Raw genomic sequence first — 6,000 nt, 5'->3', positions numbered from 1 at the left:
TTACTTGAGTGGAAAGTGAGTCTAAGTTTCTTGACGTGTCGGATTGTGATGGACGTGCGTTCCCCTGAGCTGCCACTGTTGGCTTTTTTGGGTGAAAAAGTAAGTAATGGCGAGGGATAAAGGCGACTGTGGCATACATTTCAATACATTACGGTAAAAAAAAATAAAAAATACGCGACAGTCTTTTAGGAGAATGCAGCACATGTGTGTTTCCTGGCGTTTGCACATATGTTGTGTGTACAGTAGACCGTAAACATGTTAATGTATAATTATGTTTTAACGCGATCTTCTATCAGATTATATTTTAATATGACAACAAGCCGTACGGTTTGTTTTTAATTTCACATACTGCCTCATTAGAATTTAGAACAATAAAGCCCAGAATTAAAAAAAATAGTCTAAAGTACCACATACGCCAGACTTCATGCAAAATATGTGCTAATGAAGTTGTGTGTGACTGAGCATGCATTGCAATGCACACTTTCTCTAAAATTGATTTCACCTCACCTTTTTAAAGTTGCATCCTTTCCAGCTGTATTTTATTTTGAGTGGCCATGCTTTAGATAATGTAACCTTTTTTTTTTTTTACTGTCACCTGTACAGAGTGGCACAGCTACTTTCAAAGCCATCCTCACCCTCTGCCCCCCCTCCTTCCTCCTGTTTCCAAATGCTCTCCTTTGAAGCGATGATGCCCCATCTGTCATATGTGAGCAAAGAGAGACCATGCTCTGCTCTTCTCAATTACTGAATTCTCCTCATGCCAGCTCCGGTGGGACAGGAGGAGGAGCAGGTGGGTGGCAGTCAGTTCGATCAATCAACATGAAATATTCAGCTTTGAATATACACATCATTTACTGCTGCTGCCGCTGCTGCTGCTGCTGCTGTCCTTGTTAGAAACACCCCAAAAAGAGTTGGGGCGTTTGTGTGAAGTGTTTTGTAACTGGGACCATGTGTGCACTGCCGTGACACACTTCCTGATGAAAAACTGGGCCTGTGTGTGTGTGTGTGTGTGTGTGTTCAGGTGACACCATCTTTTTCCCCCCTCTAAACGATAGCCTGAATGGAGACTGGAGGGGTATCTGAAATTATTATCATCATAACTGAGAGGAAATTAGAGGGAGGGAGGGTGAGTGGATGAAACTGTATTAAATGTAGCGCCACAGCCGTTTTCTCATTATGCTGCAGTAAATTCATACAGCTTACATGACAAAGCTCTGCCTGGCAACTTTCTCCCCTGATAGAGGCACTTGTTTGAACATGAGGCTCATGATTTGAATATCTGTAATCCATGCTGAAATCAACAGGCCAGATGAACTTTTTGGCACCCTCTTACCACCACATTGAGCAGGATTTTCTCCCCTCAAAAATGCCTAAGCTAACCTAGACTTGAGGCTTAAAATCCCTTGAAAGGAAGTGGAAAAAAACAAGGCAAAAGTTATTTGATTTGTTTCCCATGCGGGCCGAAGATATCCTGCAACTTTGAAATCTTATCAGAGAAAAATCGGAACCTTTCCAATCACTGAAAACTCTTCAGGAAACTTTTAATCTCCTAAGTGTCTCGCCTTGTGATAATAATATCTCTGTGATGTTGCCTCATGAAATTTGCCCGACTACCATGGCCCTAAGTATTTGAGCTATGAGGCAATACAGTGAAAAGCATAGCCCCCTCATATGAGAACACAACAGTGAATAATTAATAACCTTGCTCCCAATTCCAGGAAAACAATAGCATATTGTAGGAACACTGCACTAATTTAACTAGAGGAAGAAAAAAAAAACAGTCGACAACTTCGACAAAATGTGGAATGCATCGCCATTGTTATAAAGAATGTCTGCATGAGTTTTTGGTCTAGTTATTTCACACTTTCTGTACTGCTGTGTTGCATGCATATATTCTGTGCATGCTGTATGATATTCTAGTGTAATGTTGTTTGCCTTTGAGATTAATCAGAGCCCATTAAATACCCCTCTCTCACCTGCTGGCAGTATGTGAGGTGGAAGTGCACATGCAGGAAGCTATTTTCCACAGGCCTCCTCTCTTGGCTGTCAGCTCCCATTAAGGGGGAAGGTGTCATATCTGTAACACAGCTGAGTGCAGATGGCAGAGTGGAGGGGATGGCTCACCGATTTAAACAATGATTAATGAACAGAGATGGAAAACAAATTACATTGGACTATTGGAGGCAGGGAATTGTTTTTATGAAAATGTTAATTGTGTCTGCCAGGCTGATACCAGGAGTGGGGGAAGGGTGGAGTGAGGGCAAATACAGGGAGGCAACCAAGGGGCTACTGATAGGACGTCTACTACTCCCCTGGCTCAGATTATCGGCATGTCTCAGCATGCAATGTTTAATACCGTACCTTGGCTTTAAGACCTCTAATGTGCCATAACCTTCAAGGTTTGGCTTTTTATGATGAACCCCATGAAGAATTGTCGCCCACCACTGCACCAATTAGCGTTATCTTTAATAATAAGTGGTTGTAAGTGACGAGAGAAGGCGCCCTGTTCTAGTTGTAATTATTGCAGGCGGGTGCAGCTGCACTACTTAGGGAGATGATGATAATTATTTTTCTTTTTTTTTCATTGCGGGTTGATTATTTAAGAGCATCATACACTCATCAGAGTAATCAGGAGAGAGTGATTAGTGAAAATCCACGAGGCTAACAGCTGCCACATTAAACACTTGCCTCTGTTGCCAACACACAGACTCAGAGCCCTTCCACAGGACAGAGACGAAACGAAAGCACTTCACCTTCAACTCCACGACCACATGTGTTTGTTAGAAAGTCAAGGCTCAGGGCACACAGAGAATTAGAGTAAACAGAGCGCCCCATGAAAAGGCATGTTGTTGTGCACCAAGGTCAATCTTCAATGCTTCAATTCACAAGTACAGGAGCATGCTGAGGGGGAGTAAAAGTTTGATATGGCATTTTTGGAAGTGTGGGAAAAAGAGATAGTTACTGCGCAGTGACCTTGCCCTCCTCTTGAATTGTGTCCTGTTCTATTAAAATGAGAGAATGTTCTGGAGAACAAGCCCAGTCTGATACACAGTTAGAGCCAATCGGCCCATCACAGACGTGTCCATATCTTTTGGTATTGGTGTATATGTTGTCCGATATGTGCCGACATAAAAACTTTTGGTAACACTTTCTCTGATCCACATGTCTATAATGCATTATTAACTCAAATCTTCTTATAGCACTGTATAATTATATTTAAACACTTAAAATATACTGAAATATTCATACTGCCTTATATCAAGAGTCGTCACATATTATAAAGCAACATAATATTTCATAACTGCTGGACACTCACTGATATTCGATATGCAAGCCAATATAATTCATTTTAAACATACTTATAATGTATTGACATTAGCCTAACTACCTACCCTAACCCTAATCACATTAAATGCATTATAACAGGGATTATGATGCATTGTAATTATCATTATATATATGATGTCAGTGAGTGACCAGCAATTATGGAGTATTAAAATACTTGACCTCAAAAAGCATTATCAAATTATTTATATCATATTACAATTATTGTTTCAAAGCATTGTGAATTGTATGGACATGTGCTACTTAAAAAGTGTTACCAGTTTTTTAAAAATATTTTTTTAGGAACATTTTATGCAGAAAATGATGCCCGGGATGATTTAGAAATGGTGTTAGCTTTTTTATTTATTTTTTAAAATTAAATTGTATTTATTCTTTATGTAAATGGTAAAAAAAAAATGACACTAAACATTCAATACTGATGTTTATTTAGATGTTTATTGTGTTCTTTATTTTCTCATTTTTTTATTTTTAGAATAGACAGTAATACATTGTATTTTAATGTGTAATATATTGTTAAATAGAGTTGTTTGTTTAAGAAAATAGCCTTCTGATTGCAGAGTATATTGGTGCATGATCCACATAGACAGGAGTTCTATTTTCATTTCAGCTAAACTATTCACTATATCAGCTGCCATATTGATGATGGCAGGGAATTTTCACCCTCTTCAATCGTTTTTGGTGTCAGTCTCAAAATTCCCATATTAGTCGGGCTCTCTACACAATCCAAAAAAACCTCTCAATTAGAGACGTGTGCCACGGCCATGTCCGGTGTTCATGCTGCGTTGCTTGCCACTGTGTAAGGCCTGCTAAACTAAGGGCTAATTCTCTTAGCCCAGATGTTGCCTGAGCACAGTCCTGGGATCCCACTGGGTTGATGAGCTCAATCAGTGAAATGATGAAAAGATGATTTTGTCCCTGTAATTACAGTGTGTAAACTACTTAGCTAGGATTGCAAAGGAAGTCATTTTCTAATTACGCTGGTACCCCGTTGTCTAATGGTGGATGTTTTGTTGTTTTAGAGAGCGCGGGAGAGAGAGAGAGAGCGGGATCGAGAAGAGGAATATATATGTGTGTGTGTGAGAGAGAGACAGGAACTTCACGAGGGGTCTGTGCTCTGCTGCTGCGGCTGAAAAAAAAGACCATCATAAGGGCAAGATGGCTGCCAAATGAGAGTTCATTGAATTATCAGCCCAGTTAATGTGCCTTGGATTATGCTCTTTGTTTGTCAGTTTTTTTTCCTGTAGATGCCATAGCTTAATGAGATACTGTAAGTGGCATTACCAGACTCCTGCTGTGATTTTGTGATGACTCGTTTAATGACTTTTGTTTTAGTGCCTCCAAGTGCTTTAGCAACTGAAAGTAGACACATCTAGTTTTTCCTCCATTTCTGCCCATCTCTTTGCAGTTTTGCCAATATTGAGGAACGTAACAAAAACATCAAAATTATCCTGTCGCTTTAAACGATATAGTGACAAGAGTTTGCATTGGCAAGGCTGTGTTTTTCTTGCACCGGGGGGTTATACTTTTTAAGAAAGCAAAACATACAACAGTATGTTCCGGACTGAAGAAGCTCCGTTCTTTGAGTTCTGTTGGAGCTGGCTGCCGTCCTGCAGGGCCCAACCATCTGATGCAGCCTACACCATGTGGATAGGCTTCTCTTGTGCAAGGCATCCCCTACGCACCCCACACTGTTAACACACCCATTCGTACGCCAAAGCTTTGTTTGTGTCCAGAAAGAACAGGTGGTCTGTGCAAACAAGAGCAACTGTTTACACATTAGTGATTTAAAATACATTCTATATGCACGTGCCTGCAACAGTGTGTGTGTGTGTGTGTGTGTGTGTGTGCGTGCATGTGTGTGTGTGTACAGCGTGTGAGAGCGGGTGTCATTGCATGTGCATGAGGAGACAGTGTTTATATTTCCTCGAGCTGTGCTGTGTGTAAAAGCATTAGAGGAAGCTCATGAATGCAGAGTTTATATATGACACACACACATGCTGTAATGAGGTTATGATACAGAACACTGACGCATATGAAAAAGACTTATGGTAAATTAGATGCAAGCCTTTCCACCAACTCATACAGGTAGAAACACAGCCGGTCACCACTAAGCAGACCTGCTGTTGTCCGTGGCACTTGCAGTTTTTATACCCTGTAGCTTTTAGTATGTTGCCAGAGGAACTTATTTTCCGCTGCATTCAACGCCACTAATCTGCATTAGTGAATGAGACAAACAAAATGAATCGAAAGCCTCCTTCACTGAACATGTGAAATAGCTGACTCCCAAATAACATCACATCATCGCTGCACCACATGCACGCCAGATTTATTTTTACACGGCACAAGCCAGATTTTTGATAGTTGTAAAAGGAGTGGCATAGATTTACTGCATCCACAACAAATGTGTATGTATTCCTTTATGAGTTCTTTAGCTATTACTCACAAGGAGCTAGTTTGTCAGTGCTGTGTGTGCTCTTTCTGTGCTCTGTACTCCCGCAGTAATGAATGGTGCTGGTTAGACTATTCTGTCTCCGTCAGGCTTTTGGGGGGCCTACAGAGAAGCTCCTATAGGGTTTCATTAATCTGGCTGTCAGAAAGTATATGGGTGCTATCTTTTGTACAGGTCATGGTGGGCAGCTGTGTTACCACTGCCCT

Source organism: Centropristis striata, chromosome 6 (assembly GCF_030273125.1).
Source record: "Centropristis striata isolate RG_2023a ecotype Rhode Island chromosome 6, C.striata_1.0, whole genome shotgun sequence".
NCBI lineage: Eukaryota > Metazoa > Chordata > Actinopteri > Perciformes > Serranidae > Centropristis > Centropristis striata.
Note: the sequence above shows the minus strand (reverse complement) of the source record.